Here is a 12,500-nt window from a genome sequence, read left to right on the forward strand (position 1 = left end):
TTTTTATTCAGTGCTTTGAAAATATGTTTGATATGCATATTAATTCATATTTACACCCATATAATTAGCTATGTCTGGTGACTTTTATCACACATCTCTCTCTATCTCTAGGCTATCTCCCCTTCACACATCATCAAACCTCCAAACCCAAACTCAATCCCGCTCCGGGTTTTGCGGCGCGCCGCGTGTCTGTCTAACGCGAGCGTTCACAAGCAGCGCATTCCACTTTATGGTAAAACTACACTAAAAAAAAAAAAAAAAAGGAAACAGCTCAAATTTTGAATAAAATGGTTATTGGGATATTTATACTGCTTAATTTGTTCAGAGCGCATACATTCCATTCCAGGTTTAAAAAATATATAATTTCTAAAATATTTTTTTATACGGCTAAATAGCAGTACTTTTTATAATAATAATTATTATTATTTATTATTATTATTGTTGGAGTTACTGGTGATGTAGGAATGACGCTGTCTAGCAGGGCTTTCTCTTTTTTCCCCTCAAGAAAAACAAAAAAGTGAACTTCCTGTTTCGGGGTGGTCCACGGAGTCTGAGAGAGAGAGAGAGAGAGAGAGAGAGAGAGAGAGAGAGAGAGAGAGAGAGGAGGGGGAGGTCTCGCATTCTCGCGCTGCAACTTTGGGCTCACGGGACCGGCGGCACCGAATATGGACCGTCTTTTCTAAAACCCGAACTTTAGAGAAAAGTTCTGTGGAGTTTGTTTGTGTTCGCGTGAGCCTGAAGGAGAATCACACCACAGAGAAGAGGAGAGTTTAGCGCTCATATCTGCATCTGCATCTATGTGTGTGTGAGTGTGTGTGTGTGTGTGTGTGTGTGTGTGTGTGTGTGTGTGTGAGGAGAAAGAGGGGCTTTATTGGAAATTCTCGAACCCCCATCGGGACGCTCTCGGCTTTCAGCTCCAAGTTTTCCAGGGAAAAGTGGAGTTTTCTGGGATCCCAGTGAGGCCACACACAGACTGATGAAGGCAGAATCCAGTCTTCAAAGGTAACGCGCTATTCCTTCAGTTCAGAAGATGTGTATAACTTAAATCTCATGTACAGAATGCGAACTTTTATGCTACATTGTATCAGTGTGAGTGAGTGCGCTGGAGTGTTAATCAAGTGGAATGTTTGCGTATTGATTAACAATCCAAACATGTGTGTCTATTACACACTCAGCTGCTGAGGGTCTCTTGAGTAAATGCCGAACACAAGAGTGTTTAAGTAACATGGACACACAGAAGAGGCTAAAGCGTATTAAACACGAGCTCAGATGTCATTAAAAGCCACGGAGGAGCGGAATGCAGAAATGTCACGAACTTTTCAGCGCGACTTTATTCAGTCTTGAATTTGAATTCTCCGTTATTGCAGAGCTTGTGGAGTATTGCTGTGCATGATGGTGGTCTCTCGGGACTTATGCCTCAGTATCTTGGTGGTCTCGCAGTCGTATCTCAGACAGTGCAAATAAGCAGAGCTTCTTCTTCTTCTTTTTTATTTATTTTTTTATTGTGCATGCTTAAAGTTTTCATTTGGTTCTCGTCTGCATATAATTTGATGATGTGATAGTCGTGATAGTCTTAGTGTGGAGGTCAGTCTGCTCTTCCACAGGCCGAATCTCAACAGCTGTTTCTTGTAACGGGAAATACTTGAAGTGACGAATATCTTTTTTCCAAATGTGTCTATCTATACTGGAGCCACTGGCTACGTGTGTTTTAACGGGAGCTCTTCGTGAAAAAAGATTGGAATTCTAAAACGACACACACACACACACACACACACACACAAAAAAAAGTTGCATGTCAACATTTAATTATATTTAATTGTCTATTTCCCGTAAGCGACATAAAGTTTTCATAAAGTTTATATGCACTTTTTAAAATTATTAGGGATTGGGGATTTTCCTCATGCAAAAAAGATATGATACACAAAACAACAACAACAAAATGTTGCATGTCAGCATTTAATTATATTTAATCTTCTATAGCCCTTAAGGTACATAGGCTAAAGTTTTCATATATATATATGCACTTTTTGTAATTATCCCGGATTGGGTATTTTGTATTTTGTAGCTGTGACATTTGATTGTGGTCATAAACTACATATTATGTTAGATCAAGGGAGGCTGTGAAAGTTTAGAATGGGGGAAGAACAGACATCTAATATAATCTTCATTAATCTGTGTAATTGCCGTGTGAAAATCTCATATGAGTCTAGTATGTAATAATAGATGGGCCTGATGTCAAAAAGCTCCAGTTCTCAGTGTTTTTTTGTGATTTAACATTAACGTAAAAAATTCTTACACCTTTTTTGTTGTTGTTAAAGAAAAGTATACAGCAAATGATCTTGAATTAAAATAAGTTACTGGTGTGTCCAATCCATTATGTGATTAGGAAAAGCTTATTTTGTCTAAGTATTTTTCTGACCTCCAGAATCAAAAATGCAACTGTTTTTCGTAATATGCCATCAGTTTTAGATGATATTCACAGTTATTTCAACATTTAATAATACATTATTAAAATCAAAGGTTGTGTTTGTTAACATTAGTTAATGCACTGTGAACTAACATGAACAAACAATGAACAGCTGGATTTTTATTAACTAACATTAACAAAGATTATTAAATATTGTATCAAATGTATTGCTCATTGTTAGTGCATGTTACTTAATACAGTAACTAATGTTAACTAATGAACCTTACTGTAAAGTGGGTTTCACTTTATTTTAAGGTGTCATTGTTACAGTGTAATTATATATTTAAGTACTGAGTAATATTAAGCAACTACATGTACTTAGGATAGGATTAGGATTTGGTTGAGGGTTAGTTGCATGCAATTATGCATAATTTACTGTTATTACTATGGTAAGTACATGTAACATATGTAACCAGGACACTGTAGAATCAGTATATAGTGTTTCTGAAAGCTTGTTAGTGGCATGAAGAGGTCGGTGTCTGCGAATCTTCTCCAGGTTGATGCGGAGTCTGTTCCTGAGGTGAGAAAGACTCTGTAGGGTGTCTTCCTCTCCCCCCCGAGCTCATTAGTGTTTGATGGACCTGCGTTAGAGCCAAAAGGCTTCCGTTAGCATATCACACTCGACACAGATCTGGCCAGAAGCCTCCCCTGGAGACAGCTTGAGATGTTACACACCGAAGTGCTAAAGAGGCCTTGCATGTGTGTCACCTTTTGCTAAGATGTGGGTGGAGAACCGGAGACCGGACTTGTCCGATGAAGGTCCGGTACTAATTCTGCTATCACTGATTCACACACATCTGTCTAATATCCGGGTTTAGGGGTGTAAACATATCGTGTCACTATATGTATTGTGGATAGTTCACCCAAAATGAAAATTACTGTGTGAGAAAAAATTCAAGAGTTTCAGGGTTAGTTCTACATTAAACTACTATTGTTGAATATAATGTATAATAATGCAATGGGGGAATATGTGTGTGTCCTGATAATACCAGATGTCTGATGTTACCAGTATAAGTGGCCTTTATTATTTTAAATATCTAGTTAGTGTCCGAGTGCAAGAATATTTGTCTAACATAATTCTGTTTTCAGCTTCAGAATCATGAATATTTTTATTCTGGCGTTTCTATTATCCTTTGCTTTGGGTTTCAGCACCAAGTCCAAGCCTATTCATTTACTCACTCAATGTAAGAGCAAATTTTGTATTGTAATCAACAGTTAATTTTTTGTTAACCTTTTATCATATGTCTTGGAGTATTATGAGTTCAGTATCGTGATATATCGAATGTGTAACACGTAATAAAAGCACGCCGAGAAGAAATCAGACATCATAAAGTTATTCTTCTGCCATTATCATTTTATCATTATCAAAATATCTCGGCACTTAATGGAAAATCCAGGTCGCACTTAATCGTTAATCAATCATAAATGGTCTAAAAGCCTCATATTTTGATGCAGCAATTGAGAGTAAATTTTCTGCCATCTTTGCAGGAATGTAATATGAAGATACAAAGTAGCATTTATCTTTAGCATAACTGTAAAAGTCTTCAAAAAGCTCGACAAAAACGCAGATTTTCCATTGTTCTTCCATATAAACATGCCTTGATGGACGCGTTTGACCGTTGCTCTCGAGATGCAACTAAAGAACCATTTCTGGTTCCCTAAAGAACCTTTCAGTTCTTAAAACAACCGTTTCTTTTAGGGTGAAGAACATTTTAATAATCTAAAGGACCTTTTTTCACTGTAAAGAACCTTTTGTCGAATGGAAAGATTCCGTGGATGTTAAATATAGGGTTGGGCATTTTAATTTTAACAATTTTGATTCTGCTCATCAGTTCCGAATCTTATCGATTCCTAATTTTGATTCCAATAAGGTAAAAAACAACAATGTAGATATCATTCACATTTATTCTTAGTCTTATTGCAAAACATTTCATTGTATCTGAATACCATGAGCAAAAATCAACAGGCTAAAGAACACTTACATGAGGAATCTTTGCATATGGTTTAAAAATACCACAGCAAGAACAACTAGCTGAACTAATATCAATTCCAAGCATTATTAAAGACAAGTAAACACTTGGTAATAAAATAACAACAAATAAATTAATTGGTAATCGCAAATTAGCACAGATAAATACAACTGAACAAAGATACGATTGAAATAAACAGTGTTTTAATATTTCAGGTGTTCAGGAACACAAACTGCAATCAAATGTAAAATAGCACGGCACTTTAAAAAATAAAATATTCATTACAAATATTGTTACAAAAGTTATTCAGTCAAGAACGAGTGAATTTTCTCTTTGTCTTTTGTTTGTTGTTGGATTAGTGTTATTATAGAGACGGCAGGAATATTAGAGTTATTATTGAGACTCAGCAGGAATATTAGAGTTATTATAGAGGAATATTAGAGTTATTATAGAGGAATATTAGAGTTATTATTGAGACTCAGCAGGAATATTAGAGTTATTATAGAGGAATATTAGAGTTATTATAGAGGAATATTAGTGTTATTATAGAGGAATATTAGTGTTATTATAGAGGAATATAAGTGTTATTATAGAGGAATATTAGTGTTATTATAGAGACGGCAGGAATATTAGAGTTATTATAGAGACTCAGCAGGAATATTAGAGTTATTATAGAGGAATATTAGAGTTATTATAGAGGAATATTAGTGTTATTATAGAGGAATATTAGTGTTATTATAGAGGAATATAAGTGTTATTATAGAGGAATATTAGTGTTATTATAGAGACGGCAGGAATATTAGAGTTATTATAGAGACTCAGCAGGAATATTAGTTATTATAGAGGAATATTAGTGTTATTATAGAGGAATATAAGTGTTATTATAGAGGAATATAAGTGTTATTATAGAGGAATATTAGTGTTATTATAGAGGAATATTAGTGTTATTATAGAGGAATATTAGGCTGCTGTCCCTTTAAGAGCTGCACGGATCCACTGCATTATTACACATGCGCTTTCTTTGTTAACTTTTTACGTTAACATAAGACATAACCGGCTGGTTTTACATGGAGATTTTAACATATTTTTGTGTGTATTGGTCTGTTCAAGTGCAAAAAGACATGGAAGAGATCTTAATCGATAAGAGGAATCCAAATATTAATTTTATAAAAAGTACCTGATTCCTGACCTTAAGTATCCGATTCCAGAATTGGAATTGATTTTCGATTCCCAACCCTAGTTAAATGTTCCATCAATGCCAATGAAGAACCTTTATTTTTTTAAGAGAGGAGTGTAGATGTAGCTTAAGTCTAAGGGTCTTTCAGAGCAACTACAGCTTTTGTCTGTCTAGTCTAAATAGGTGTGTGTGTGTGTGTGTGTGTGTGTGTGTGTGTGTGTGTGTGTGTGTGTGTGTGTGTGTGTGTGTGTGTGTGTGTGTGTGGGATGTTCCTTGTACATGTACGCAAACTCATCGCTTCGCTTCAGAAGGCCTTTATTAACCCCCCGGAGCCATGTGGAGTTCGTTTATGATGGATAGATGCACTTTTATTGTGAATAGATGCACTTTTATGATGGATAGATGCACTTTTATTGTGAATAGATACACTTTTATGATGGATAGATGCACTTTTATGATGGATAGATGCACTTTTATGATGGATAGATGCACTTTTATGATGGATAGATGCACTTTTATGATGGATAGATGCACTTTTATTGTGAATAGATGCACTTTTATGATGGATAGATGCACTTTTATTGTGATTAGATGCACTTTTATGATGGATAGATGCACTTTTATCGTGAATAGATGCACTTTTATGATGGATAGATGCACTTTATGATGGATAGATGCACTTTTATGATGGATAGATGCACTTTATGATGGATAGATGCACTTTTATGATGGATAGATGCACTTTTATGATGGATAGATGCACTTTATGATGGATAGATGCACTTTTATGATGGATAGATGCACTTTATGATGGATAGATGCACTTTATGATGGATAGATGCACTTTTATGATGGATAGATGCACTTTTATCGTGAATAGATGCACTTTTATGATGGATAGATGCACTTTTATTGTGAATAGATGCACTTTTATGATGGATAGATGCACTTTTATGATGGATAGATGCACTTTTATGATGGATAGATGCACTTTTATTGTGAATAGATGCACTTTTATGATGGATAGATGCACTTTTATTGTGATTAGATGCACTTTTATGATGGATAGATGCACTTTTATCGTGAATAGATGCACTTTTATGATGGATAGATGCACTTTATGATGGATAGATGCACTTTTATGATGGATAGATGCACTTTATGATGGATAGATGCACTTTTATGATGGATAGATGCACTTTTATGATGGATAGATGCACTTTATGATGGATAGATGCACTTTTATGATGGATAGATGCACTTTATGATGGATAGATGCACTTTATGATGGATAGATGCACTTTTATGATGGATAGATGCACTTTTATGATGGATAGATGCACTTTTATTGTGAATAGATGCACTTTTATGATGGATAGATGCACTTTTATCGTGAATAGATGCACTTTTATGATGGATAGATGCACTTTTATTGTGAATAGATGCACTTTTATGATGGATAGATGCACTTTTATTGTGAATAGATGCACTTTTATGATGGATAGATGCACTTTTATCGTGAATAGATGCACTTTTATGATGGATAGATGCACTTTTATTGTGAATAGATGCACTTTTATGATGGATAGATGCACTTTTATCGTGAATAGATGCACTTTTATGATGGATAGATGCACTTTTATTGTGAATAGATGCACTTTTATGATGGATAGATGCACTTTTATTGTGAATAGATGCACTTTTATGATGGATAGATGCACTTTTATTGTGAATAGATGCACTTTTATGATGGATAGATGCACTTTTGTGATGGATAGATGCACTTTTATGATGGATAGATGCACTTTTATCGTGAATAGATGCACTTTTATGATGATAGATGCACTTTATGATGATAGATGCACTTTTATGATGGATTGATGCACTTTTATGATGATAGATGCACTTTTATTGTGAATAGATGCACTTTTATCGAGAATAGATGCACTTTTATCGAGAATAGATGCACTTTTATGATGGATAGATGCACTTTTATCGAGAATAGATGCACTTTTATCGTGAATAGATGCACTTTTATGATGGATAGACGCACTTTTATGATGGATAGAATGCTCTTTTATGGACTTCAAAACAGAAACGGCCATTCACTGCCATTATAAAGCTCAGAAGAGCCAGGTAATTTTTTAATATAATTCTGATTGTATTCGTCTGAGAGAAGAATGTCATATACACCTAGGATGACTTGAGGGAGAGTAAATCATGGGCTAATTTTCATTTTTGGGTGAACTATCCCTTTAAGTCTAAGGGTCTTTCAGAGCAACTACAGGTTTTGTCTGTCTAGTCTAAATAGGTGTGTGTGTGTGTGTGTGTGTTTGTGGGTGGGATGTTCCTTGCTGTGTTTTACTGTGTGAATCCAAGTGTGTGAGAGACGGCGTTCACTAAAGCTGGCCAAGGCAGGCGGCAACAAGTGGTGTGTTTTTCCGCCAGATTCCTCTTTGGGGTTGCGCACCGAGACTCGTGTCACGTGACACTTTCCTTCGCCTCCCCCTCTCTCCCTCTCCGTGCGCGGAGACCACCCTCACGGGGACCGTAGACCCCAATAACACCCTTTCACACTCCGTGAACCTGAAACAATCAACTTTTAATAGCAGCTGTCCATCCAGTCATCGGCCCGAGCCGGGGCTCAGATACCCAGGCAGGGAAGGAAGGAGTCAGAGAGGGTAAAACCCGCTAAATACCCCCGTCCCTCTTTTATTCCCTCTCAGGCTTTTCCTCCTTCCTATTTTCTGTCCCTCTTTCATTCATGAAGGACAAGAGAGAGAGAATAAAGCTCAGGACTGATGCTGCGCGTCTTCTCAACTCTTACAGTGCATGTGTCTGCTGGATTCGCATTATTCGCCTTTCTTTCTTTCTTTCTTTCTTTCTTTCTTTCTTTCTTTCTTTCTTTCTTTCTTTCTTTCTTTCTTTCTTTCTTTCTTTCTTTCTTTCTTTCTTTCTTTCTTTCTTTCTTTCTTTCTTTCTTTCCATTAAAGAAATAATTCCCCCCACACTCTTAAAAATAAAGGTTCCTAAAAGGGAGTTTTTGCAGTGATTCCATAGAAAAAACATTTTTGGTTCCGCAAAGAATCTTTTGGAGATTTTTTTAACATTTATTTTAAATTAGGGATGCACCGATATGAAAGTTTTGGTATACCAAAATTCCGTTATCGATAACCGATAATTCTTTATATTTGAAAGCCGATAACCGATATATTGGCTGATAAAACATAATCCAGTTTTTTATATAATTTTTGAGAGCCTGATTACGAAAACAAAAGTCTCACCATTAAAATCTGTGTCCCAAACACACAATTAAAATGTTTTCATTATAATTTTATGTAGCTTAAATGACCGACATGTTGCCCTTAACGTAATTATTACTGATATAAATATTAGGGATGCAACGATATGAAAATTTTTGGCCGATACAGATAACCGATAATTCTTTACATTTTGAAATCCAGGTTTTTATATAAATTTTGAGAGCCTGATTGCAAAAGCAAAAGTCTCACCATTAAAATCCATGTCCCAAACACACAATTATAACATTCTCATTATTATTTTATGTAGCCCGTATGTCAGACTGCACTTTTTTTAAGTGACTCCAATCATATTTCAAGCAATTTATATTCATCATGTTGAACAGTGCGCATCTGAAGTGTCTCAGCTGAAGGAAATAATGCATTGTTTATCGGCTTTAATATATCGGCATAATCTTCTTATCAGGCCAATAAGTATTACATTAAAAATTAACATATATCAGCCGATACCGATATGGTGGCCGATGTATCATGCATCCCTATTTTAAATAAATTACATAAAAAAAATTCACAGAACCTTTTTGTCAAATGGATGTTTAAGGTTCTTCATGGAGTCGTAGATGCCAATAAACATCCTTGTGCAACATGACGATTCTGTTATTATTTACTTTTACCCTCATGCCATTTCAAACCCTTATAACTTTCTTTCTGCACTAGAACACAAAAGCAGATGTTTATCATCACAATGCTGATGCTTCAGTGCAAGAAAACAGTGACTGTCAAACTCCAGAGAAGAGCAGTGTGAACATTCTCCTAAACATCTGCTTTTGTGTTCCACTGAAGAAACAAAGTCATAGAGGTTTGGAACGACACAGGGGTGATTCACAGAATCATCAAGTTCAATTAAGTTCATTTTTGCATGAACATTTCCTTCAGAAAACACTTGCAAGTGCTTCTTCGTCATTGTTTGACATTAAACGTGGACACCGGTTTGGGGTGGAAAATCTCGCGACGTCATGTTTGAACAGAACATAAGCAAATGTATAAATGTTTAAATAATGAAGCGGCCCATTCTGGCCACTAAACCACGCTTGTTTTCTCTCGCCACACCTCTGTCTCTCCGGGTTTGGTTTGAGATCTGAATAAAACGGATAATAACTCTCTTGCTGGTTTTGGGGCTTTTTGCATCTGTGAAAGACGAGAGCTCAGAAAGGAAACGCTGATTGCAGTGTAGCTTTCGAGTTAAATGCACCGATTATGTTACGAAACTGTCGGGACAATTGAGCTTTACAAGCAGCCATTGTCCCCGATGAAGACTATCAATGTATTGTAATCATCATGAGTGTTTCAGATGTTCACATTATTGACCTGTTCTGAAAATGATTGCATTGTCAGTGTATATATGAGAGGTATAGTTTGAGGTTTAGATGGCGAGACCTGTTTATCAACTCATTCTACCTTTCACTTCAATACCTGTTCACTTCATGTTTACCCTCCGAATAAATGAATCATATGAAACCAGCTCAGCAAGTTTTAATATTCCAATTTATCTCCAAATATAGTTTATTCATGGTCTTTGACATTTTCAATAGGAAAGAATGATCAAAATAAACGACAACTCGTTTAAACAGCTTGTTTTTGTTGGTGGAGACTTTCTGTCTCAGATGTTTCTCCTGAGAAAAAGACTGTACATGTTCACGTGTGATGATGTAATAAGTGGGTGTGGCTTGAGGCTCCGCCCTCTAGAGTTTCAGACGAGATCTCAGCCCTGATATACTCACGGCGAAACACTTTTTCGTTCTTTGTTTAGGGGTGAAAAGAAGTTCATCAGTGATAAACTCTTAGCGAACATCCACATTTAGATGAATATGTAAATATGTGCAGCGCTTTCCTCTCAATAACAAAATAAACACACAACAAAAATGACAGCGGTGAGAAAACAGCAGTTCAGAAAGCATCTGATCATAGAGATGTGAATGTTTGAACCAGCTCTGAGATTCAGTTCTTCAGTTAAGTCACATCATGTTTTTTTATATCCCACTTTATATAATAGATTGCTTTAAAGCAGCAGCTTTACAGTACTAAACATGATAAACAGTAGGCGTGTTTCCATTACAGATTTGCGCAAAACTTTAGCGTTTTTTTCTAAATGTCGACAAAAAACTATTGCGAAATGACGGCGTTTCCATTAACTGATGTTATGCGACAAAGTTAATTTTTTCCTCTTGCGATAAGTAAAATCACACCAAAAACCATGGGGACGGATGTTGGTGGGTTTATGTACTGTATCCCAGCCACTGCACTGGCCATTATTATTAATCGCAGGAGATGTTTGTGTGTTTCCAAGCATTAACGGTGAGGAACGACCCTTATTATACTTGTGAGCGGCTCATATGAGGAGTTTCTGGGTGTTTCTCCCTCAGATCTGCTTTGAGGTCTTGATTGTGGCATTTATTTGAGGTTTAGAATCAATTATTCCTGTAATTATTTTGTCTTACATGAATTTAATAAAGAACTCTGTCTCGTATTCTGTCCAAACACACCTCCTCATCTGCATCAGGTGACCTGTAAATGCGCAAAACTGTTTCCATTGCAGTTTTGCGAAATATTTCTTTTTCGAATTGCCTGAAGAACCCCCTCATGCGAGCGGAAACACTTTTTTGCGATAAATGGGAGTTTTTGCGAAATTGACATGTTTCCATTGGGCGCATTTTCAATTCGCAATTACAATTTGCGCAATTTGAATTAGAATTACAGCTTCAGTTTCTTCTCTAAAGCGTCTCTCCGGTTTGTTCATGTTTTTACTCGACGGACTGAACTAAAGAAATGAACCGGAGAAGATTTACACCTCAAAGAAGGCGGAGCCTCAGAGACACTCCCACCTATTACATCATCACCACAACGGACCAATGGGAGCTCAGAAGTGTTAGTTTACCAGCCGGCGCGAACTTTTCCGGAAAAATGAAATAACTTCGTTTTGGCCTGATTTTGTTGGAAATGATGTCACAGTATTTTGGGACCTTCAAAGTGCGGCAAAATCTGCGGTCAGAAGTCAGAGACTAAAATGAGATACTAAAGAGATCTGTTATTCCCTGTGTGTGGAAACACCAGGGCTGGGGAAAAAAATATAGATTTCTCGATTTTAATCGATTCTCATTTTTACAAACCGATATCGATTCTTAAATCGCAAGAATCGATTAGTCATCCTGTTTTCAGTTGATGAATGAATGGAACATTGTAGCGCGCATCCCATCCAATAAATCACAATAATCTTTGTGCTTTGTTACTATTGATATGAAACATTGAAGTCTCAGATTTCAAATTAAGTCCATTTTCTTACGAAATTCAAAAACATAAATGACGTTCTGTCGCTGTGGCGTGAGATCGCTCTGGCTCAGCTCGAGAGAAGCACATGATCTTCTCTTCCGCCTTAATAACACCAGTTACAGCGCGAAATACACATGAATGAGCCTCTGAAAGTGTGTTAAAAGATGGAGTACAACTTATCGAAATCCGTATCATGTGACATGGAATCGCCCAATCAAGGCAAGGCAAGTTTATTTATGTAGCACATTTCATACATTATGGGAATTCAAAGTGCTTTACATAGAGAGGAATAAAAATAA

At 36.3% G+C, this 12,500-nt stretch overlaps 1 protein-coding gene across 1 annotated transcript in view; it reads left to right on the top strand.

The window, feature by feature from the left end:
* Positions 1–552: 552 nt before the first annotated feature.
* Positions 553–12,500, top strand: part of gli1 (GLI family zinc finger 1) — a gene marked incomplete at its 3' end in the record, with an annotated part of 56,655 nt that continues 44,707 nt past the window's right edge. Inside the window, exon 1 of the mRNA XM_081379687.1 lies at positions 553–1,002. The remainder of the gene's footprint in view (positions 1,003–12,500) is intronic.

The sequence above is a fragment of the Scardinius erythrophthalmus genome, assembly GCF_964197995.2.
Source record: "Scardinius erythrophthalmus genome assembly, chromosome: 12".
In the NCBI taxonomy this organism is placed as follows: domain Eukaryota; kingdom Metazoa; phylum Chordata; class Actinopteri; order Cypriniformes; family Leuciscidae; genus Scardinius; species Scardinius erythrophthalmus.